General features: G+C 37.3%; 1 protein-coding gene and 1 pseudogene across 1 annotated transcript in view; one reads left to right on the top strand and one right to left on the bottom strand.

The window, feature by feature from the left end:
* Nubpl (NUBP iron-sulfur cluster assembly factor, mitochondrial) overlaps positions 1 to 21,033 on the bottom strand; it is a 256,602-nt gene extending 235,569 nt beyond the window's left edge. The window contains exons 1-2 of the mRNA XM_087197254.1: positions 20,957 to 21,033; positions 15,780 to 15,867 (exon numbers count right to left, since the gene is read on the bottom strand). The gene's annotated coding sequence lies outside the window, so the exon portion shown is untranslated. The remainder of the gene's footprint in view (positions 1 to 15,779; positions 15,868 to 20,956) is intronic.
* On the top strand, positions 11,498 to 26,395 carry LOC101697816 (leucine-rich repeat flightless-interacting protein 2 pseudogene; annotated as a pseudogene).
* The last annotated feature ends 55 nt before the right edge of the window (positions 26,396 to 26,450 follow it).

Raw genomic sequence — 26,450 nt, 5'->3', positions numbered from 1 at the left:
GATGAATCTCCACTCACAATATTAGTGAACAAGAAATGCTGCTTTATTTTCCTATAAACCAAATCAGTTTCTATTTTGGAATTAATTTCTGCCTGTGTGGAATGTCGCACAATCTGGCTCTGTTCTTGAAGAACTTAGACAATCAAAGATTTTACCCTGTCCTTGGAGCTTGGCCTAAAACACAAGGTATAAGACCTTCAGCAAGAGATACACCAATATCTATTTTTTCATTGCTTCCTTACTATCTCCCTTCTCCTCAAACACACCTGATGAAAGATAGCTAAGTGGTTATTTCCCGAATATCAAGAGCAAGACAAAGATGTCCACTTTCCCTATTTCCATTCAACCATGTACTAGAAGTTCTGGACAGCTCCAGTAGGCAGGAAAATGAAATTAAAATGATCTAGCTTGGAAAGGAAAAAGTAAAACTATCTCTATTTGCAGATAATATGATCTCATATATAGAAAATCATAATGAATCTACTAAAAAATTATGAGAGCTCAACAAGGTAGTTAGCACATTAAGATCAATATATAAAAATTGTTTTTCTCTACACTACTAATAAACACTCCAAAATGAAATAAAAATAATTTCACTTATAGTAGCACCCAAAAGAATAAAATATTTAGTAATAAATGTAATTTTTAAAAGTATAAAACATTATTGAAATAAGTTAAAGATCTAAATAAATGGAAAGAAACCTGATGTTCACAGATCAGAAGACTTACTACTAAGATGGCAATATTACTAAAATTGATCTCTAGAGCTGGGGATTTAGCTCAGTGGTTCCACTGCCTGTCTCGCAAGTCCAAGGTCCTGAGTTCAATCCCCAGTACCAAAAAAAAATGATCTCCAGGCTCAATACAACTCTGTCAAAATCATAGCTTGCTCTTTGCAGAAATTGACAAACCAATCCTAAAGTTCATATGAAAATACAATAACCCAGAAAAAGCGAAAGAATCTTGAAAAACAAAAAACAAAGTTGAAGAAGACATACTTGTCAATTTCAAATTTTCCTACACAGCTACAGTAATCAAGTTAATGTGGTAATGGTAAGAGGATACAAATGCATATCGATAAAACAGAATTGAGTCTAAAAATTAAGGCCTCGTTTTCACAATTGATTTTACTAAGAGTGCCAAGACAATTAAATGAAGGAAAATATAATCTTTCCAACAAATGGGGTTGGGACAACAGAATATTCTCATGCAAAAGAATAATATTGGGCTCTTAACCACATACAAATATTAATTTTAAATGATTCAAAGAGCTAAAACTATGAAACTTTTTGTAGAATATATAGGAATAAATCATGACCTTGTAATATATAAAACCATTTTAGTTAACACTTATAGAACAAGAGACAAAAGAAACAAGATAAACTGAACTTCATTTGTTTAAAATGTTTGTGCTTCAAAATACACTAACAAAGAAATTAGATAACTCACAGAATGTAAATGATTTTGCAAATCATATACCTGATGAGAGACTAATATCTTGAATATTATAAAGAATTCTTACAACTCAATAACAAAAAGACAAATAACCCAATTTAAAAATAGACAAAAGAAGCAACACTAACTCTCAATTATTACTGAGTAGAATGTAAAATAATAGTCAGTTTGGAAGACGGCTTAGCAGTTTTGTACAAAATTAAACATACTCATACCATATGATGCAGCAATTGATCTCATATTTACACACAAAAACCTACACACTATCATTTAGAACTACTTACTCATAATTGACAAAACTTATCATCAACCAAGATATTCAATCCATAAACAGATAAACTGTGGTACATCTATACACTGAAATATTATTCAATGATAAAGAAGAAATAAGCTCTCAAGCCATGAAAAGACATTGAGAAACCATAAATGCATACAGTATTTAAGTGAAAGACACCAACTTGAAAAACTTACATACTATAAGATTCCAAATATATGACATTCTGGAAAGAGCCAAACTATGGGGATAGTAAAAAATCTGTGGTTGCCAGGGTTTGGGGGCAACAGGGGAGTAGAAGAGATAAACGATAAAGCACAGGAATTTGGGGGGCACTAAAACTACCCTGGGTAATACCATAATGATGAATACATGCCATTATAAATGTGTTAAAACGCACAGAATGCAAAATACAAAGAGTAAACTATTATATAAGCGATAAACTTTAGCTAATAATAATGTATAAACACTGGCTCATAAATTACAGCAAATGTGCCATACTAATGCAAGATCTTAATAACGGGGAAACTAAGTGTGGATGCAGGGAGGGTGGGTGGTAAGGAAATATATGAGAACTCTCTACTCTCTGCTCATTTTTTCTATAAACCTAAACTATTTTTTAAATTTTTCATTGATTTTTTTTTAAATAGGCAAAAGCAGGGCCAGGGATTTAGCTCAGTGGTTCTGCCGCCTGCATCGCAAGCTCAGGTCCTGAGATCAATCCTCGGTACCAAAAATAAAAATAAAAAACAAAAAAACAGGCAAAAGCTCTGAATAGATACTTCTCAAAAAAAGACACACAGCCAATTAACACATTAAAGGTGCTCAAAATCATTAGCCATAAATAAATTGCAACCTCAAACTACATTGAGATATCACTTCATGCCCATTAAGGTAACTATCCTCTATAGAATACATATTTTTTCTGACATGTAAGTATTGGTGAGGATAAGGAGACATATCCTAGTGGGCACTAGGGGACCCTACTATATCAAAGACAAAAGAGAAACATAAGTTAAAATTTTCACCACTCTTTCTTCAGTCAGAATGAGGTATATGCCCTCCCTTCAGTGCTAAATCAAAATTAAAGCAAGAGTTCTATGACTCCCCGGGGGTTATTTGATTTCTGCAAGGATATTTCCCCCTGAAAAAGCAACCATTGCTTACTAGAAAAGGTACACCTCGGTGTTGGACTCATTAGCAGTAGCACATCTGCTAGTCATCAGAAACTTACTTGGAAGCTGTACTCATAGGTTTCATGAGACAAACAAGTAGCTTACCCTTTCTAAAGGGTAAGCTTTCTACTTACCCATGTACAGATGGGTCAGTAGAGGTACACCAGCCTGTTCTGCTATAGATCCTTCTTCCCTTCTAGGTTGACTGGACAAAAATAGTCTCACTGAAGGAAGTCCCTCTACCACCTGGTAAAGACTGGGTCACATTTCAACGGATAAGAATTCACCTCTGACCACAACAACTGCTCAAGCGGAGTCACTTAGTGCTTCTACACCCACCATTAGGGAGGTGAGGGTGAAACTCAGTGGTAAAGCTCTTACCTAGCATGTGCAAGCCCTAGGTTCAGCCCCCGGTACTGTACTGCAAAATAAAAGGAAATCTCCCATAATGTCAGAAATGCAAGTTCAGTTTAAAAAGTCAACTACCTTGCTAGACAAAGTTTTTCTTAGTTCAACAGGAAGGGGTGTTATAACTGCCAGCAAACTCTGAGGCTTGATGCTGTTGCTTTTGTTCTTTCTGTTTCTGCAGTTGTGTGTTGCGCATTGCTGTGATTTCATGAAAGAAAGGCCTGGCTACAGTAGCTGTTATCCCAATAGAAAACCATTACTGAAAACATCTGAATTGGCTGCCACCTAAATAGCACATTTTGTTAATCTATAAAATGAGAAGACTGAGCATCTCAAAAGTACCTTTCTTTTCCAAAATTCTATAACCTGACTTTTTAAATCAATAACCTGACTTTTTAAAATGTGAAAAAGCCTCAAGATGCCTTTAAAATAATCTTCTAGCTCATTCATGCACACTTCTGACATTTATTCAAAATTATATTACACAAGAATAGTAGTTATACATGACCCTAAAAACTATTCATTCTTGAAATTAGTTTCTTTTTTGCTCTTTTACTATTTTTGGTGTTCTATTTTAAAGTACCTCAGGGTATATTCCAATACAAAACATCACATTAATCTCAACATCTAAGTGTATTATTAAGAAAAAGTGGGATTGTTATTAATCCCATGAAAGATACTCTTTAATAAAAGTACTGGATTTTAGAGGAAATTCCCTTTGCAAAAAAAAGTATTGGTCTTTGCTGTAAAATAAGTCATCTTATAAACTAATAATTGAGGTATTTTTAAATGTTGAATGCTTTCTTTAATTACTAGTCTGTGCTCATTTCACTTCTAAAAAAAGATCAACTGATTTTTTTTTTTAAGACAAGGTCTCACTTTGTAGTTCAGGCTGGCTTTGAACTCACTATGCAGTCCAGGCTGGCCTCAAAGTTGTGGTGATCCTCCTGCCTCAGCCTTCTGACTACTGAAATTACAGGCATACACCACTATGCCCAGTTCAGCTGAATTTTTTAATGCAAAATAAGCTTGTTCTGATGCTTTCAAGTCTCACTGAAACTCACTCAGACTTTTACATCTGAGTAGAAAGCTCATCAATTTCTTAGAAAATTAGTATATAATTCTGATGAACTATATTTGTTCCAAAGCAAATCAAGGTATAGATTTATGAACCTCCTCCATGAAATCTGACATTAATGTGGAACCTTTCAGTTCTTCCTTCCTCCAACTCTTCATTGTCTTCTCACTTTATCTCTTTTCTTCTTCTTTCTTTCAAAGATATTTACTAGATAAGTATAAGACCTATATACGTGTGACCTGTATAGTTTCACCCCATAATACTATCATCAAAAAACTCTTTTCTCGGCTAGGGATTTAGCTCAGTGGTTCTGTCGCTTGCCTTGCAAGCGCAATGACCCAAGTTTGATCCCTGGTACCAAAAAAAAAAAAAAAAACTCTTTTCTGGGCCAGGGATTTAGCTCAGTGGCGGTGCACCTGCCTCAAAAGCACAAGGTCCTAAGTTCGATCCCCAGTACCAGGAAAACACACATACACACACACACACACACACACACACACACTTATCCAAGAACAAAAAGAAGTTTAAAAAAATAACAAGTCCTCCATTTGTGCTGTTCGAACACCAAGAAGAGGGCACATAATTTACATTAACACTTCTTAAAATCTCTTTGTATTCTCTCCTACTCACTAGCCTCACATATGCCAGGTAATTCTTTGCTTTTCTCTGTATAAGCCTCTAGAAAACTCTTCACCCAACCTTAACCCTCTTGTTCTTCTCTGACACTCCTTTTTAAAAACTATGATTATTGTATCAGTAAGCTTTCCCATTGCTGGAACACAATACCCAAGACCCACAACTTGAAGGTGGAGAAGTTTAATTTGACTCATGATTAAAGAGGTTTCAGTCCACGGTCAGCCAACTCCAAGGCAGGAACATCATGGTGAAAGAGCATGTTTCAGCAAAGCTGCTTCATTCATGGCTGCTGGGAAGTAAAATAGGGTAACAGACCCAGAGGGAAAAGGGTGAGACCAGATATAGACCCCCAAGGTCATGCCTCCATGACTCACCCAGACACACCCAGAAGTGTGCTTACCTATTCCCTGGGCAATTCCAAGCCAATCAAGTTGACACTTCACCCAAACCACTACAGCCATTTAACTGTTCTATAAAGGTTTCCTTGGAAACTGATTTCATTAGTGCACACAAGAGTACTCTTTTTGAACCAATATTTGTCCTCACACATTTTACTTATAATGTAAAGAAATTATTTAAAAATTTAGGACTTTAAGCTGCTGATATTTTAATCATACTGGAAAGATTAATTATACAAAATTATATTTTCGCCAATACATAGATACACTACAAAATGGCTGCATGTTTAATGACAATTTTTTCTCTTATGGTTTCAGGGAATTCAGTTCATGATCAACTGGCTCCAAGATGGAAACATCATGGCAGAAGGGCATGGTTGTTGGGAGCAATGCTACATAATTTTAGGGAAAAATCATTTGGTTAGCCTAGTTCTCCTGCCTACAGCCCAGCTATGGAATTCCGAGACATAATTCCATTTTGACATCTGGTCACAACTGAGACCTCAATGATCTGGTGACGCTGTGATTCTCCAGGACAAGATTACACCAGCTAAAGACATCCTGGGAGGAACAAAATCTTCATCTACTCAGTTCCTCATTGTTCTTGGATTGCTACATCCTGTTTACGCGGATGTACTGAACTCTCTACAAGTCATTTGGTTTTTTTGTTTTGTTTTGTTTTGTATATCCTTTTATTGGTACATTTTAGGTGTACAACATAATGACATTCATCACTGGAGATGCACCTTTACATACTCTCTTGGTTCTTATTTTTCCCCCTTCCCCTGCCCTCCCTTCAACTCCTCCATCCCTCCCTATTTACAAAGACTTCATTTCCATCTTTTCATTTTCTCATATTAATTCCATTCCCTTCTTTCCTTTCCCCTACCCCTCCCACTTCCCCCTCCTATTTGCCCCTTTTCTTTCTTTTTCACATTATCTGTTATATCTTTTAGTCCTTATTTACACTTTCAGTTTCTGACACTAGAGAAACTATTTAGTATTTACACGTGTGTCCTGTTTATTTCTTTTCTTTTTTTTTTTTTTTGGTACCGGGAATCAAACTCGGGTCCTTAGCTTGCGAGGCAGGCGGTGGAACCACTGAGCTAAATCCCTGGCCCTGTTTATTTCACTTAAGAGTATTGTCTCAATGTGCATCCATTTAGCAGTAAATGTCTCTAATTTCTCATTTTTGATGGCTGAGTAGTACTCCATTTTATAAAAAAAAAAACACCACATTTTCTTGATCCAGTCTCCAGCTGATGGGCATTTGGGCTGTTTCTAAGTTTTAGCTATTACAAATTGTGCTGCTATGAACATGGGTGCACATATATCACTGTGGTATGATTCTTTTAATTCTTTGGGGAAGATACCCAGCAGGGGAATAGCTGGGTCAAATGGGACTTCCAGCCCCAGTTATTTGAAGTATCTCCATACTGATTTCCACAGTGGTTGCACCAATCTACACTTCCACCAGCAGTGGAGTAGTATTCCTCTTTCCCCACAGCCCCACCAGCATTTGTTGTTGGTTGATTTCATGATAGCAGCCATTCTTTCTGGAGTGAGGTGAAATCTCAGTGTTGTTTTCATTTGCACCTTTCGAATGACCAGTGATGTTGAACATTTTTTCATATGTTTATTTGCCATGTCTACTTCTTTGTGTGAGAAATGTCTGTTCATTTCAGATGCCCATTTGTGGATTGAGTCTTTAAATTTGGGAGATCTGATTTTTTTAAGTTCTTTATAGATACGAGATAGCAGATCTATGTCTGAGGGACCACTGGTGAAAATTTTTTCCCATATTGTGGGTTGTCTCTTCACACTGCTGGTGGTCTCTCTTGCTGTCCAGAAGCTTTTTAGTAAAAAACGATCCTACTTGTTGATTGTTTGTGCTAGTTCACGGGCAACTGAGGTTTTGTTCATAAAGTCTCTTCCTACCCCAATGTCTTCAAGAGTTCTACCGAACTTCTGTTCCAGCCGGTTCAGCATTTCTGTTTTAATGTTTAGATCTTCAGTCCATTTCGATTTTAGTTTAGTGCATGGTGAGAAATATAGGTCTAGTTTTAGTCTTTGGCAAGTTGAAACCCAATTTCTCCAGCACCATTTATTAAAGAGACTATCCTTCCTCCAGCGAGGGTGTTTGGCTCCTTTGTCAAAGATGAGGTGGCTGAGTGTGTCTGGGGTTGTTTCTGCAAGTTCTAATCTGTTCCACTGGTCTTCAGGTCTGTTTCTTTGCCAGTACCATGCTGTTTTTATCACAGTAGCTTTGTAGTATAGTTTGAAGTTGGGGGTTGTAATACCCCTTGCCATGTCTCTATTACCTAGAATTGCTTTTTCTTTTCTGGGTCTCTTCTTGTTCCCAATCAATTTTTGGATTGTTTTCTCAAGGTCTATGAAGTATGCTGCTGGGATTTCAACTGGGTTTGCATTGAATCTATATAGCAATTTTGGAAGTATAGCCATTTTCACTATGTTGATCCTTCCTACCCAAGAGCAAGGGACATCTTTCCATTTTCTGATATCCCCTTCAATATATTTTTTCAAAGTACTATAATTTTCAGAGAAGAGGTCTTTGATTTCTTTCGTTGGGTTGATTCCTAGATATGTCAATTTTTTGGATGCTATTGTGAAAGGAACTGTTTGCCCTATTTCTCTCTCAGTGAGTCTGTTGTTCGTGTAGAGGAAAGTTATTGATTTTCATGTGTTGACCTTGTATCCAGCTACTTTACTGAATCTGGTTATTAAGTCTAGAAACCTTTTGGTGGAGTTCTTGGGGTCTTCTATATAGAGTATCATGTCATCTGCAAATAATGACAATTTAACTTCTTCATTTCCTATCTTTATTCCTTTTATTTCTTTCTCTTGTCTAATTGCTTTGGCTAATGTTTCCAAAACTATATTGGACAGGGGTGGTGATAGTGGACATCCTTGTCTTGTTCCTGATTTTAGTGTGAAGGATTTCAGTTTTTGACCATTTAGTATGATATGGCTGTTGGTTTTTCATAGATGGCTTTTATCAAATTGAGGTAGAGACAGTCTATTCTGATTTTTTTGTAGGGTTTTTATCATAAATGTGTGTTGGATTTTGTGAAATGCTTTTTCTGCATCTATTGAGATGATCATATGGTTTTTGTCCTTGGCTCTATTGATATATTGTATTACATCGATTGATTTGTGTATGTTGAACCATCCCTGCATCCCTGGGATGAATCCCACTTGGTCAGGGAGTATGATCTTCTTGATGATCTTCTGCATTCTGTTTGCCAGTATCTTATTAAGGATCTTTGCATCTATGTTCATTAGTGAGATTGGCCTGTAGTTCTCTTTTTCAGTTGGGTCTTTCTCTGCTTTGGGGATCAAGGTGATGTTTGCTTCCAGGAATGAATTTGGAAGTATTGCTTCCCTTTCAATTTCGTTGAAGAGTTTAAACAGTAATGTCAGTAGTTCCTCTCTAAATGTCTTATAGAATTCAGCAGTGAAGCCATCAGGACCTGGGCTTTTCTTGGTTGATAAGTTTTTAATTACGTTTGCAATTTCATTGATTGATATTGGGTTTTTCATTGATTGATATTGAATTTTTAGGTCTTCTTCATTCAACTTTGGTATTCATATGTATCTAGGAATCTGTCCATTTCTTCTGTGTTGTCCATCTTGTTGGTGTATAGGTTCTGGAAGTAGGTATTGATGATTCTCTGGATTTCTGCTGGTTCCATTGCAATTTCATCATTTTCATTCCTAATTGCATACATTTGAGCCTTTTCTTTCCTTTTTCTGATAAGGTTGGCTAAGGGTTTGTCAATTTTGTTGATTCTTTCGAAGAACCAACTCTTGGCTTCATTGATTTTTTGTATCGTTTTCTTAGTCTCCACTGCATTGATTTCTGCCCTGATCTTTATAATTTCCTCCCTTGTATGAGCTTTGGAGTTGTCCTGCTCTTCTCTTTCTAGAAGCTTGAGGCTCAGCATCAGGTTGTTTAATTGGGCACGCTCTGTTCTCCTAATATGCATATTCACTGCTATGAATTTCCCTCGTAAGACTGCTTTCATTGTGTCCCATAGATTCCAATAAGTTGTATTGTCATTGTCATTTATTTGAAGGAACTGTCTGATTTCTTCTTTAATTTCGTCTGTGACCCATTGGTTATTCAGAAGTGTGTGTTCAATTTCCATGTGTTTATGAAGTTTTTGCAGTTTCTTTTGCTGTTGATCTCCAATTTCATCCTACTATGGTCTGATAATATACAGGGGATAACTTCAATTCCTTTGCACTTACCTAAATATGTTCTATGAATGAGCATGTGATCTATTTTGGAGAATGACCGGTGTGTGGCTGAAAAGAATGTGTATTCTGATTTTGTGGGATGGAACACTCTGTAAACATCTGTTAGGTTCATATCTTCAGTAGTTTGATTGACTTCTAGTATTTCATTGCTTGTTTTTTGTCTAGTTGATCTATCTATTTGTGACAATGGGGTATTGAGGTCCCCCACTACTATTGTATTAGTGCTTATATGGTTTTTCATGTCCATTAGTATTTGTTTTATATAGTTGGGTGCACTAGTGTTTGGTGCATAGATATTTATGATTGTCATCTCTTCCTGTTGGATTTTTCCCTTGACAAGGATATAGTGTCCTTCTTTGTCTCTCTTAATCAGTGTGGGTTTGAAATCCACTTGGTCTGCAAAGAGGATAGCTACTCCTGCTTTTTTTCGGGTTCCCGTTGCATGGAGTATTGTTTTCCACCCTTTAACTTTCAGTCTATGAGTTTCTTTTTGAATTAAGTGTGTTTCTTGTATGCAGCATATTGTTGGATTTTGCTTCTTGACCCATTCTGCCAGTCTATTTCTTTTGATTGGTGAGTTGAGACCATTAACATTGATGGTTATAACTGACATGTATTGAGTTATCATTGCCATGACTTTTTCTTTTTGTTTGATCCTCCCCCTTTGCTTTTAATTTCTTGTTGTGCCCAGCAGATTCATTCTTCTGGGCTTCCTGTGGTTGTGATCCTTGTTGTCTTTTCCTAGGATTTTGTCTAAAATTTTTTGGAGTGCTGGTTTGGTATTCATGAAGTTCCTAAGGTGCTCTTTGTCATGAAAGTATCTTATTTCACCATCAATTTTGAAAGATAGTTTTGCAGGGTACATCAATCTTGGTTGGAGGTTGTTTTCCTTTAGGGCTTGAAACACATCACTCCAAGCTCTTTTTGCCTTGAGAGTTTTCACTGAGAAGTCTGCTGTGATTCTGATGGGCTTTCCTTTATATGTGATTTGTTTTTTATCTCTAACTGCTTGTAGAATTTTGTTCTTCTGTTGAGTTTCTGGAATCTTAACAATTATATGCCTATGTGTAGATTTTTTTTTTTGATCAAGGCTAGTTGGAATCCTATATGCCTCGCTTATCTGTATGTCAAATTCTTTTCCCCCGTTTGGGAAGTTTTCTGCCATCACTTCTGTAAACAGTTTTTTTATGTCATCTGCACTCTCTCCTGTTTCTTCATTGACTCCAATCAGTCTTATGTTATTCTTCTTTGCATCGTTTAGCAGCTGCTGGATTGATTTCTCGTGGTCCCTTAAAATTTTAAAAAATTTTTTCTTTTCCTGGTCACTAATTGCAATCTTATCTTCTATATCTGAAATTCTGTCTTCACATTGGCTCATTCTGCTGCATAGACTTTCAGTGGAGTTTTTAATCTCTTGGAAATCCGTTTGCATCTGTTTTATGGATTCAATTTGTTTCCTATGTTGGCATTCCATCATGTTCCTCAGCTCTATTTTTTTATCTGTATCCTCTCTAGATTTATTAATCATGTCTTGACTATGGGCACGATCTTCACTGTTATGTGAGAAATTATTTCTGATTTCATTTTTTCCAGATCCTCTTTCGTTGCTAGTTCAGGGAGTCCAGGTGGTTGAGTATCAGAGTGTTCCATCTCATTTCCCTTTGGGGTTGCTGTAGGTGATCTGGCAGTCTGGTTCTGTGGCTTGTTTACCTGTCTTCTCATTTTGAAGTGTGTGCGGGGGCAGGGGGAAGGAGTGTTCCTGGCGCGGCTCACCTCCTCTGGGCTCGGGGCCATGGCACGCCTACCCGGAAGCCTTCTGCTACCTGGGAGCCGCGGTGTGCCCATTTGGAGGTCTCCTCTGGGCTCGGAGCTGTGGCACTCGCAGAACGCCTACCCGGAAGCCTCCTGCTGCCTGCGAGCCTGGGCTCAGAGCCGTGGCACTCCTACCCGAAAGTTTCCTCTACCCGCTACAAGTCATTTGTTACATTTGTTTCTCCCGATGGACTGAATAAAAGGTGCGGTAAGATGGGGGCTTTCGTCTTTGCCGCCCAGAGCAGCACTGATCAGACCCAAAGATCAGCTTCTTCTCAGTCTCATTTTTCTACCTTTCCTGTAATTTGCCTTGTGCTGCCATGGCTCACAGTTGACTAGGACTTACTACAGAGGTTCTAGTAATGTCCCCTTTCCCTGTTCCCTACGCATGGTGGAGCAAAGATGCTTGGTTCATGGCAGCCAGGAAGCAGAGAAGGGAAACAGAACCTTCTCTCACATTCTTACTGGTCTTTATTCTTAATTATAAAAATGCAAAAGAATTAGGAGAGGGGAAAGGCTGGAAATACATATTTGTAATTTTTGTTCAATTTCCTCTTCTAAGCACATTATAAGGTATATGATAAAGCATAGGCTTTACCATTAAAAGCCTATAATAAAGTGGAAGATGTTCCACATTTGCTGGACTCTTATGACAAATCAAGAATTGTTCCAAGCACCATGGATACAAAGATTAATAAGCAAGAGAGTCTACCCTAGGCAAGTTGCCCAGTGTAAAAGGGGCCACATGGACATACAACAAGGGTGCAGTAGATAAATGCTAAAATAAACTTTACACTGAAAGTCCAGTAGAAAGTTAATATAGCTTCCTTTAAATGAGTCACCAGTACTCTTAGTTAATAACATTAGCGAATAATCGATAATGTAAAATAGAAATAAAAGGTCCAAAGGGGTAGGGGTAGTGAGAGGCACGGGGGAAAGGAAAGAAGGGAAAGGAAAAAATGATGAGAAATGGAAAAAATGGAAATAAAGTCTTTGTAAATAGGGAAGGGTGGAAGGCGTGAAGGGAGGGCTAGGAATGGGGAAAAAATAAGAACCAAGATGCATTATATAAAGGTAAATTCCCAATGAGAAACGTAATTGTGTTGTATACCTACAATGTACCAATAAAAGAATTTAATACAAAAAAAAATTAGCCTTTTCCCCTTGTTACAGAAACTCCAATTTTTTTTTTTTTTTTTTTTTTGAGACAGGGTCTTGCTATGTAGTTCAGGCTGGCCTCAAACTCACTATGTAGCTCAGGCTGGCCTGGAACTCATGGCAATCCTCCTGCCTCAGCCTCCCAAGTTGTGGAATTATAGGCATGTGCCACCACACCCGGCCAGACATCCAATTTTTAATTGAAAACAATTCATTGTTGTTTTGTCAATCTCATTCTGTCTCTAACCAGTCCCCCGAGTTTTGCAGCTTCATTTCTACTTTTAATAATCTTCTCAATAAAGGAGCAGGGGAAGTGGGAGGGATAGGGGAAAGGGAAGAAGGGAAAAGAAACAATATGAGAAAAGGAAAAAATGGAAATAAAGTCTTTGTAAATGGGGGGAAGGGGTTGAAGGGAGGGCAGGGGAATGAGGAAAAATAAGAACCAAGATACATCATGTAAAGGTACAAGTTCCCAGTGATGAATGTAACTGTATTGTATACCTACAACGTACCAGTAAACTTAATGAAAAAAAATCCTCTCAATATATGGTAAGATAGAGTGGAAAGAGGGGTTAAAAAAAAACAGAGGCTTTATCTCCCAGAGGAAATAATCATGTAAGAAACAGTAAGAAACATGATAGAGTTGTCAGAACTACATGAGTCTAGCCTATGAACTATGAGGCATATGATTTTTTTTCATTGTGTTGCATCATAATATAGTAATCATAAAAATTTCACAAATATTAAAAACAAAACTCATTATTATATCAAAATAATTTGTGTACTCCCTGATATTTTTACTCACATTACTTATCATTGCATCTGACTCCTACAATTTCTTCCAAAATGGACGCTGCTCGATTCCTCCCAATTCGAATCTGTCTACTCCGCTTCCACATTAATTATCCTAAATAGTGTTTCATCCTATCACTTTCTCTAAAACACTGCAATAACTCTTCAATGTGTAGAGGATACAGTTCAAACTCTTTGTCTTCACATAAAGAGTCTTGAAAATTTGGCCCCAAATTGTCATCTTTGCAACCTTAGTTTTTTAAATCCTTAAATCAATCATATTCTTCAATCAACTCAAATGCTCAGCTTTGCCAAGGAATACCTGTTGATTCTTCTGTCTAGCAAACCTTTTTCTGAGAACTGCTCCTCCTCCCCTCTGACAGCAGGGTTTCAATCACTTTGTCCTTACCAGGTAAACCTCACTACTATCAGTAATTGATCCAGGGATGGTACCAATCCCAAGCTGGTCCAATGACACCTTTCCCTGAGGAATTTAGAATGGAAGCTGTGAGAGTCCAGGCCAGGCTGGCTATCATTTTCTGCCACATAGACCAGAAAGAAAAAAAGCTGAGCTGCAGTAAAGAAACAAAGTAAACATGTAAAGAGAAACTAAGACAAGATATATAAAAGACTACAATTTCAATTCATTCTGTTCATCCGGCCCAGTTGCATCCTACTCTTGGTATCCAACAGTCACTGCTGCAGTCATGATGATAAATTACTCTTTGCTTACATTTTTTAAAAGAGATAGGGTCTTTCTATATCCATCCTGGCTTCAAACTCTAATGCTCCTGGGCTAAAGCAACCTCCTGCCACAGACTCCTGAGTAGCTGGAACTATAGGTATGAATTACTGGGCCTGGCTTTGTTTACATTATCTTTAATGAGCTCTGCTGCTTGTATCCCCAAAGAGTACAATTAATCTAATCAGATTTGCATTTTAGACAGTTTACTCTGCCCATAATATGGAAGAAGGATGAGCTAGTAAGGAAGAGAACAGAAGCAATGAGACCATTTGGGAGGCCACTTGTAGGACCCAGGAACAAAATTTGGTGATGATGGTTGTCAGATTTGGTGCGAAAAGGTGTCAGGAACTGAGGATGACCTGAAAGCTGGAACACTGGATAGAGAGGAGGAAAGAAAATACTGGAGAATTGGAGGGATGATAATGAGCTTGGCTAGGATGAGAGAACTTAGGAGGCAGCACCCAGCATAATCCCTGGCAATAGCAGGTGCCCCATAGCTGTCAGTGCCCTAGGTCTCCTCCCATCCCTGTGTTTTGTCTTCCCTGTTCAGCTGTAACTAACAGAATTACATACTACACTTCTCCTTGCCCTCAGGGTGACTACCCAGATCCTGGGACACCGTAGACACTCAGTAAGAATTTATTGATTTGATTTGATTTGATGCAGGACGGTTTTGATTGCTTATCATAATATATCTTGTCAAAGGGAACAATCAGAATAGTATTGAATAGAACTGCTTCTTTTAGACAAAGAATTGAAACAATTCTTTCTATAATCTTGTTTGATTTCAGAGTAATCTTGAAAAGGCTTGAATTCTAATAAAAGATCATTTTCTTCTTGATGGGAAAGAAATAAGCAAAATCTAGACCCAAACAGAATAAATAAATAAGCTCTTCATTTATAAATATGGATAAATCTGAATGCATTCAGCAAACACCAGTGTACAATACTCAAAAATAAATCTGAAAGCTGAATAAAGTATCTGATTTGTAATCTAAACATAAACTAATCAAAGCCGAGGATTTAGATTTTGCAACAGCTCCTGCTGCTGAATGTCAATATGCATCTCTAATATGACTATAAAGCTTTTTGGAAATTAATTCCTTCTTAATTCTCTATACAAAAGATTTCTTTCATTGTCTACATATCTCTTTACGTATCTTTAATTATATAATATGCAATTATAATATGTGACATGTGATCACAAAATATGGTGAATGTTAACATTTTTAAAAATTTACTTCAGTAAAAGACATTAGGGCCAGGGATTTAGCTCAGTGGCACCGCACCTGCCTCAAAAGCGCAAGGTCCTGAGTTCGATCCCCCGTACCAAAATAATGACAGACATTAACCACCCTCAAATTACTCCCTTCACTTTTATTTTTTTCTGAGACAGGATCTTGCTTTGCAGTGCAGACTGGCCTTGAACTCACTATACAGCCCAGGCTGGCCTCAAACTCGCAGTGCTCCTCCTCCTGCCTCAGCCTCCCAAGTGCTAGGATTATTAGTGTGTGCCATCACATTGGCTGTTTGGGGGGGCTTCCCCCCTCACCTTGAACACACTTACCCCATTGTTCTTGTCACTTTCTGAAGCAGTTCTGGAAGTCCTCTTTCATGAGTGTCTTTAGCTGTGTTGTCATGGTTGCCTCAAAGTCCTGAAACATATTTTGGGGGTATTTTTTATTCCATTTCTCCTCCTTACCTTCTCCTCTCCCTCCATCTCTAGAGCTCCTTTGCCCATATTCACTATCATTATCATTATTATTGTTATTTTTAGTTCATGTCATGACATATAAAGATTGCATTCGTTGAAGGTGGTTTGTACATGCACAAGATGCATCTTAAATTTTTATGACCCCTTTCCCTCCCTCTCCTCACCCTCAGACTCTTGGTTCCCTTCCCATTTTCAAAAGATCTATCCCCCTGTTTCCTTTTATCAGTTTTTTATTTTGCTCTTTATTTATATTTTGCAATACTCAAATGAGAGAAACTATATGGTATTTAAGATTGTGTGTCTGATTTATTTCACTTAACATTGTTTTCCACCCATACACATTTTCTTACAAATATCTCAAATTTATCTTTCTTTATAGCCAAGAATTATTCCATTATGTACAGATACCACACTTTCTTTATCCATTCATCTGTTGGTGCACATACAGGCCGCTTCCAGGAATTAGCTATTATGAATTGTACTACTATAAACATCGATTTACATGTATCACAGTAATATGATATCTTTAGCTCTTTTGGGAAAATACCTAGGAGAATAGCTGAGTTGAATGGAATTTGTATTTTTAGTTTTCTTAAGAAATCTCCAAAATGATTTCCATAATGGTTTTAGAGTTTATTTTTATCATACCTCATAAAGAAACTCATGAAAGAGGACTTCCAAAACTGTTTCAGAAAGTGGCAAGAATGACAGGATAATTGTGTTTAAAGTGAAAAGGAATATTTTCAGGGAGTTTCATGGGAATGTGTCTTTTACTCTAATAATTTTTTAATTTAAACACACCATATTTTTGATCATCCCTTATATAGCATATAATCTATTTATATTAAAATCATACATATATACATATATTAAAGACAGAGTATGGAATTATGGCAAGAATATTTAAGTTAAATATTAAAATGCATGTTAACTCACTGTACTGCTATTGGAGGTATATAATCAATACCAAAAAAATCACAGTTTTGCACCTTTTATTAACCTTAATAGAAGAGGAAAGAAAATGAACTATGGTCCATGCATAACTGTTATGTGGATCTTTGTGGATCCTTAGGCATTAATGGCATTTAGGCATTTAGGCATTTAACCTGAGAAGAAACCCTGTATTGTGGGAAATGTAGGCCACTCTATATAAAATGTGACCTCAGAGGCAGTGAAATGCCTACTAACCATAGTGCCCCAAATTCTACCAGTGGGGGCAACCTTTGGGGCCAAGGGAAGCATCACTAGGAGATGTCTGTGGAAATGCAAGCTGTCACCAAAAGTGATAAAGCATTGATATACTGATACCATAAACATATTGTCCTGATTGGCTGACTTTAATAACTCCTTATAACTGAACAGAGAACCATGATTTGGTCCCTTGACCCCTACCTACATTCTCACTTTCATTTCTTGCCATTCTCCTCCTCCACTAGACACTCCTCTTTACTCTCAAGGCTAGTGCCTTCTCAGTATTTCAGACTGCAGATAAATGAGTTCTCATAGCAAAGCTTTTCCTCATCACTGTACCAAAAGTAAGGGACTGCATTTCTTCAGGACATCAGTAACAAACCATCCTTCTGTTATCTGTATACTCTTACTTGCTTGATACCTGTCTCCTTCAGTACAGTATAAATACATTGAGGGCAAAGACCTTGAGTATATTATTCTCCATTATAATTCTAGAGTCTACACAATACCTAACACACTGTAAAACCTCAATAAATACCTGATGAATGAATATATGAATGAATGATACAACATTTCTAAAAGTTGTTTTTGTTACCTGTATCAAAAGATCAGGAGATGAGTGGAAAGAGGGAAGGGAAAGAGAGTGAGAAAAGAAATTAAAATACGTTACATATATGTGTAAACTTCCCACAAGGAATGTAAATATTATGTACTACACACATGTACTAATAAACTAAAATAATAAAGTACATAAATAAATAATTTTAAAATACTTGAAGAGTGATCAATAAATCTTTTATAAATTCATCTGAAAGAGATAATTTAAAATGTGCAGATTTATGCTCAGAATGTTCACCGTGGAGTTGTTTATAAAAAGGAAAACTAAAAATGACCTGAATATCCAGAAATAAGTATTCAATAAATGACATTTTAAAAGAATACCTAATGTCATGATATAATGGTAAAGAGAAAAGTAGGACAAAAGCCCAAAAACCATAGGGCCCCAATTTTGCAAAAGTAAAATGATCTCTGTACGCAAAAAAGAATTATTGTATGTATCAGTATATTAAAATATGATTATATTTACCCACAATACTGATGGCAGGTGTGTGGTTTTATTATAACTGATATTCTGTGTTTTAAAAAATTCTCTACAATGAATATGTATTACTTTTACACATGGATAAAATAAATACATATTTCAGGTTTGGGGTGTGACTTAGAGGTAGAACACTTACGTAGCATGTACAAGGCTCTGTGTTCAATTTCCAGCAAAGGGGAGGGAAGAGAGAGAGAGAGGGAGAGAGAGAGGAAGAAGGAAGAGGAGGAAGAAGAGGAGAGAAGAAAAGAAGGAAGAAAAATAAATGAATTTTTGAATCTAAGTAAATAGCTAATGGGTTGCTAATTACTGAAGAATTCAGCACTTTTGAGTGGATGATTAACACTTCTCATTCTCCAGAGGTTTGCAGTTTATGACATAAGTAAACTATTTCCAAACTCAGATAAGAGCTGGCAATAGGAATCACCATCAAGCCAGGAGAAAAATGGATGAAAACAGAAAAATGACAAGACTGGGTGATGCAGAGCAGGGTGCCACAAAACAAAAGAAGGGGAACAAGTAGGGAACTGAGAGGACCCCTAAGTTAAATGTCAACTGGCTTATCAACAAATACTCTTTACCTGCTGGGTACTGTGTACCCAAGGACTATTTTGTTAGACTATAATGTTCCAAAGATTAACTTGCCCTGAAATTATAGTAGCATACAAAGGTAGGAAAAACAATTACATTAGGGCTCAGTTATATGACTATGCACGAAATATCCTGAACTTATACACAGGGAGCACCTTAGTGATAATGAAATGTGAATAATCAAAAAACATTTCCAGAGGATCATAAATTCACATTAAACCTAAAGGATAAAAATATAGACTTTGGGGCAGGGGATTTAGCTCAGTGGTTCTGCCACCTGCCTCGCAAGCACAAGGTCCCGAGTTCAATCCCCGGTACCAAAAAAACAACAAAGAAATAGAATTATAAGCAGGTGAGAAAACATAAGCAAAGTGGAGAAGCATAAAAATCACATGACTATCAAGGAAGCTTTAATTTGCATGTGGCTCTCAATAGGATCCAAGGCATCTTATGGAAGGTAAATAACACTTTCTCTGGCTGTCATATAAAATGGAGTTGGAAGCTGGGTGTGGTGGCATATGTTTATAGTCTCAACTTGGAAGGCTGAGGCAGGAGGGTCCATTGAACACAGGAGTTCAAGATCAGCCTGGGCAACACAGTGAGAACGTCTCAAAAAATAATAAAATGTTTAAGAAAGGAACTGCCTAAATGACAAGTTTGTAAACTTCTCTGAATATGTTTTTGTTGCACAAATCCAATTGTAATTAACATTTATCAATAAACTAATATGTCTCTGGCATTTTTACCTGTTATTTCATTTATACTTTAAGAATTGAAAATAAATAAACAAACAAATAAATAAATAAGCTCTGTCTCAGCCACTGCTAGTACACTATGGTACAGGACTACAGGCATCTGGAGCAGCCAGACACAGAAGAAAATTGCAAAGGCAGAGAAAAGACTTTCTTTTAGCTTTATCACCTGCTATTTTCCTGGAGGGAAAGAAGGAATCAAACTGATTTAATAATCTATGTACATGGTCTGATCAACCTTTCCCTTATTTTTAGGTCTCCATGTCCCCTCTTTCGGAGGGCACTTCGATTCAATTCGGAGGGATGTTGTCGTGTACAGTAATGACCTAATTTCTCACCCTGTGCCTCATATGGTATTCCACAGCTACTCTTATACTGACACCTACAAGTAAAGAACCAGAGAATCTGGAGCCCCTCCCCTTCTCCAAAATCATAGGATCCCATGTGGACCATAACAACATATGAAATGACAGCCATAAACACAAGCTGAATTAATATTTAGTACATTAAAAAGTAATAGAATATTTATATTGTTTACCAAAAGAACCTCAAGGATCCTTTAAAAAAACTTTCAAGCCTTAATCTAAAGTTTAAATCCTGACTGTGCTTTTTAAATCTTATTTTGAATAATTCAGAGTCTTCAGGAACAACCCATAATGCCAATCTGCTAGTGGAATAGCTAAAGAAGTTTTCTCTCAAGGTAATATATTAAAATCAATTCAGTTAGTTTCCAGAAGGGATAATCTACTATATTTTTAACTTCTTCACATTAAATATAGTACATGACTCAACCACACTTATTGATTAAATTTGTGTCTAGCACCATTCCCTCTCTCTCACTATATTTAAGACCTTTAGAGTATGTCTACATAGATATCACAAAGAATATATATTTTCTCTCACCTGTGGTTGAGATTTCCAGGTACAGAATATTTAGATTATCAGCACAGAATTGAGATCATGTTCAAAATAAGGAGAGTGATCGGCTGCCCAATTAGTCAAGTACAGACATTTTTCCTGGTTATTTGTCAATGAATAGTAAATATCTTAAAAGCAGAAATTTTTTTAAAAGGAAATAAACTTTTCAAAAAGTTTATAAACAGGAAAATCTTCAACCTCAAAGAAAGGTAAATTAGAATAACAGTAACATTTTAGTAGAAAAAATGGTCATTGACAAGTGTTGTTTCAACCAATCCACCTACTATGGTATCAACACCCCACTTTTTCTTTGAGAAATCACCCTTCCCTTTTCCGGTGATCTTGATGAGGTTAATAATCACCACTGTCCTACCTTTCTCCCACCATGGATGAGCACATGACATACCCTTGGTGCAGCCTTGGTACACTATTGTCCTTCCCCAGGATTGACATGAACAAAATGGAAAGTTCTCTCTTACCTCTGACACTGGACCAACATAATCGTAGTGCTCCTTACTGGCCAACTTCAGCTGCATCCGTGGAGGAAGTCCATTGACTAGGGTAGAAGAGGTCAACATAAAGGAAAGGAAAGGGAGTATCTTAGTCATCTTCTCATCACTGAAACAAAATATCCAACACCCACAACTTAAAGGAGGTGAGCTTTATTTTGGCTCTGGTTGTTAGAGGATTCAGTCCATAGTTGGCCAGCTCTAAGACAGAAATGGCATAGTAATAGGATCTGCTGTGGGAAAGCTGCTCATGTCATTACAGCCAGGAAGCAGAGGAAAAGGAGGAGATAGGGAGGGATATATACCTGTTCTGGTCACACTGCCAGTGACCTACCTCTTCCTACCAGATCCCATTTCCTAACAATAAGTCAGTTATAACACTCCCATAATCAAATCACCTTCTAAACACATAAGGCCTTGGGGGCCATCTTAGATCAAACCCAAAGCATTCACCACTGATTCCCCAAAAAGACTTATCCTCATCTTTTAATGCAAAATTCATTTAGTTCATCTCTAATAGTCTCCAAACTGTTAATAGTTCTGGTATTCCTGAAAAGTCCAACCTCAAAGTCTTTTTCTTTCTTTTTTTTTTTTTTTTTTGGTACCAGTAATCAAACTCAGGAGCTTAAGCTTGCAAGGCAGGTGGCAGAACCACTGGCCTAAATCCTCAGCCCCCAAAGTCTTTTGCAAGAGTCAAGACAGTCAGGCATGGTGGTATATGCCTGTAATCCCAGCACTGGGGAGGCTGAGGCAGAAGGATCACTGCAAGTTTGAGGTCAGCCAAGGCTACAGAGTGAGTTCGGGGCCAGCCTGGACCACATAGCAAGACCCTGTCTGAAACAAAGAAACAAAAAAGAATAGGATCAAAGCAAGATTGAAACCCAGTATGGCAAGCATTGAATCCCATAGCTCTGCGTTAAGCTCTGAGGGCATGAGCTCCAAAAGGCTTGGGTGGTCCTGCCCCTACAACATTGCTGGTTGTAGCCCTCATGACCTCTCTCTTTGGGTAGGTTACTAACTGTGGCTTTTCTCAGACATTCCACCTTCCTGGGGTCTCCTCTGAACTTTTGGCTTTATTCTCACAGCTTCACACACTGCCCTCTCAAGGCTCACTGCCTGGCATCCCAGGACTTTTTCTGAAATCTCGGTGGAAGTCTCCAAGATCCCATAACTATTGCATTCTTCCTGTCCATAAAACTAGCACCCTGTGGATGGTGCCAAGTTCTACTGCCACCTTGAACAGCAGCTGGCCACCCCTGGACCATGGCTGCACTGGCATTTGTCCAGCAGGACTTTTTACTGCCATGTTTCTGTTCATTCTGTTCTCTGCACTGGGGGTGCTTTTCCTATGATTGCCACATTTCTAAATCCCAAATATCTTTAGGCCTTGCTCAAATGCTGTATCTTTCATGAAGACTTCTTTGGTTCTCACTGTCCTCATGTGCCTGATCCCTGAACATCCCCCACAAAAGCATCTAACTAGAAATAATTTTTCCTTAACAATGCACATGGTGCCTTGGACCTGCTTCTCCAATGGTATGTCTCACATCTTCTTTGTTTTATAGATTTTAATGAATAGGTTTGTTAGCCTATAAACCTATACCTTCTTGAAGAAAATATTCATGTCCAACTCAGTCTTGAGTCTTTTGAGAACTTTATATTGAATACATTTTCAGCATTTATTTTTTGAATTAATATATGCTTTCTTTATGACTAAATGTCAGTATTTTTGTAAACAACAATAGTTTAAAAACATTTTCTAACTAAGTAATAGAATTCAGATAATTATTTCTTGATAGACTCACATATTGACTAGCTTAAGATAAATAGACCTCCAGCTAGTTAGAATTTTAGTCACTTTTTAGCAAACCTACATATTTATAATTTTAAGTACTAATTGTCAAATACACTTAATGAGACATATAAGGATATTGTTTTTTATTATGTTAGTATTTTTCGTTTACTGCCACTTTTCCCAGGTTGATGTCTGGAGCATTTAATCCTTTCATCATTCATTTTTATTAGGTTTTGGGTTTTTTGTTTGTTTGTTTTTGCAGTACCAGGGATCAAACTCAGGACCTTGCACTTACAAGGCAGGAACGGTGCCACTGAGCTAAATCCCCTGCCCAAATAGGTTTATTTTCTGTACTTACTCTTTGGGCACAAACACAGGTTAAAACTATAATTTAGCTAAACAACCACAGGACATGTTGTTCTTCACCTTTTAGAGAAGTGACAACATCTTCTCTTACATTATTTCTATAGGTTCCCATAGAATCAACAACTCTCCAAAAGCCAACAGTACCTACAAATGCCTTCCTTAAATCCATATTTTACTATAATTAGTACATTTCACTCTGGCATTTGACTATTCTTTCAGATTTATCAAAATTTTCAAAGCTTTTGTTGTTTCTCCCTCTAGTGGTCAATAACATTTGTTAAAATGGAAAAATTGTGTAAGAATGTTCTCAAATATGGATGACATGTGGGGAAGAACATTCAATTTCATTGTAAATAAATATGAATTATATCCAAATGGATGTCTAATAATCCAAGAAGTAACTTATTTAAGATACAACTTCTTTAGCTATAATGCTCTATAGTCTCTGAATACTTATATCTTATACTCTAATAATTATTTAAATGTGTGCTGCGTAGTTAATTTTCTGTTCAGAAAAATGTGGTTTTAATACCAAACTACCTGACATATTTGAGTGCATCTCTAAATAATCTTAATTGGATAATTCTCCCCCCACCCTTCACTTAATTTGCTTTGGGTCTTTGCTCTTTCATAATATTCCCCTTTTAACTTCTAATTTTCTTGCTTATGAAATGTTTTGAAAACTTATCCAATTAGAAGTAAAATTTTAGATTCCATAATAATTTTGAAAAATAATGAAATGGTTAAATATAAGTGAGATACAGGAGGATATTATCTGTATATAAGAAATTTTTATTACAAAGGTGAAACTATAATCAAGTATTTCTGAAGAGAAAAATGTTTTAATGTTTAAATTTTTATTTATTTCAAGTGATAAATAATGAATCATTTTAAAAGGAACACTGTTGCTGAGTGTCGTGTCACATGCCTGTAATTCCAGCACTCAGGAATTAGCCTCAGGGAGGCTAAGGCAGAATTGCTACGCGTTCAAGCCCAGCCTGGGATACACAGAAAGTTAAGGTCAGCCTGAACTACACAGCAAGACCCTGTCTCAAAATATAAAAAAATAAAATATAAAGAACACTGTCAAACATTATGAAATAAAAATCAGTATGTTTTGCCAAGACCCACAAAATAACATTCTTATTTGAGAATGTAAAAGATAATTTTCTTAAAGAGAGTAGTCATGTATTTTGTCATTCAAGTCCAGACACTTTTGAAAATGAATAGAATACTATTAATAATGTGAGGAAAATACGTATAAGCTGAGACTGTCTTAGGCAATTTGAAACACTCTAACAGTTCTAATTTACTAAAAAACATAAATTCATTTAATTTATGAAAAAGATAAAGCAAATTGTAGTAACTCTTTCACTAAGAAGACTATAGTAAGGTCACACATTCAGTCTTATTTGCTTGAAGATAAAACTATTTCTTCAAGGATCACTGAAGGATCATAAACCCTGAGTCTATTAGAATTTTTTGTAGAGTGAACAAGTTGTTTCAATTTCCCCGGAACTTTCCCAGTTTTCAAATTGAAAGTCCCACATTCCAGGAACCCATCAGCCCCAGGCAAACTAAGAAACCTAATCATTCTAATCCCTTACAGCTACTTTTTAGCAAGATGGCATCACCTCCTTGGTCTTTGAGATAATTAATGTGAGGCAGGTCATTTAAGGCAAACCTCAGTCTCTCACCAGGACTGACCCAGCCCTTTCCTAACTGACCTCTGATTTAGCCCCAGCCTGTCTCCAACTGATCCTCCCACAGTCATCATGCCAAGGACACCACTGCCTTCAACCCTAGTGCCATAGCACATTCTGCTCCCAATACTGCTTTTCTGCTCCTTATCCATCATTCATACCCCTGCTCCTACTGAGAGGACCACCAAGTCTCACAGCTGTGCTGCCTAGGACATTGTGCTGCTATGAAAAGAGCCTCTGTTTTTACCATCTATGTCAGATTTCTACAGACTTCATTTTCAGGGCAAGACTTTCTGGTTCTGGAAGGAAAAGAACACCTGTGAAAGATCGATTTTCTGCAGAAGATGAAGCTTTTAGTAACATTGCCAGAGAGGCAGAGGCAAGACTGGCAGCAAAATGTACTGCTTGAGCAGAAGCAAGAGATACATGCGTGAGAGAACTGAAACAACAGTTGGATGAAAAATCTGATAAACAATATGCCAAAAATTACACAAGGATTTCATCTCGAAATTCTGCCTCAGCAGCAACTCCTCTGAGTGGAAACTCATCCAGACGAGGAAGTGGGGACACCAGCAGCTTAATAGATCCAGATAACTCATTAAGTGAATGGCAGGATATTTATGACCTTAAGGATCAGATGCAGGATATAGAAGGGAGATACATTCAGGGACCTAAAGAACTAAAGGAGTGTTTGTCTGAAGTGGGAGAATAATACAAGAAAACCATCATTTCTAATGCACAATTAGACAATGAGAAGAACAATTTGATACCAGGTAGATACCCCCAGGGATGTAACTGAAGAACAGGAGGAACAGATGGCAGAATTTTATAGAGAAAATGAAGAAAAATCAAAGGAATTGGAAAGGCAGAAACATGTGTAGCGTGCTGCAGCATAAGATGGATGAACTTAAAGAAGGCCTTTGGCAAAGAGATGAGCGTATTGAGAAACATGGCTTAGTTATAGTCACTGATGACACTCCCAATGGCGACATCAATCATGAACCAGTGATTGGAGCCATTACTGTTTCATCTCAAGAAGCTGCTCAGGTCTTGGAGTCAGCAGGAGAAGGGCCATTAGATGTAAGGCTATGAAAACTTGCTGGAGAAAAGAAAGAGCAATTATCACAGATTAGAAAACTGAAGCTGCAGTTAGAGGAAGAACAGCAAAAGTGCTCCAGGAATGATGGCATGACAGGTGATCTGGCAGGACTGCAGAATGGCTCAAACTTGCAGTTCATCAAAATGCTGAGAGATGCCAATAGTCAAATAAGTGAATACAAATTTAAGCTTTCAAAAGCAGAACAGGATATACAACTACCTTGGAGCAAAGTATTAGCCCGCTTGAGGGACAGGTGCTGAGATATAAAACTGCTGCTGAGAATGCTGAGAAAGTTGGAGATGAACTGAAAGTAGAAAAGAGGAACCTATAACAAGAGTTAAGAACAGCAGTGGACAAGATTGAAGAGATGGAAATGACCAAGCCACCTATCCAAGCAGCTGAAGAAGATGAAGGCCAATAGGACAGCACTTCTGGCCCAGCAGTAGGGAGGTCAGCCTTTGGCCTGTGTGCAGCTCCACGGGACCTGGCTCAGTGGGACTG

This window comes from Heterocephalus glaber, unplaced genomic scaffold, assembly GCF_053883595.1.
Source record: "Heterocephalus glaber isolate CG9 unplaced genomic scaffold, H.glaber_assembly_v1.0 deba00001662, whole genome shotgun sequence".
NCBI classification, from domain to species: domain Eukaryota; kingdom Metazoa; phylum Chordata; class Mammalia; order Rodentia; family Bathyergidae; genus Heterocephalus; species Heterocephalus glaber.
Note: the sequence above shows the minus strand (reverse complement) of the source record. Positions and strands in the feature narration are given on the sequence as shown.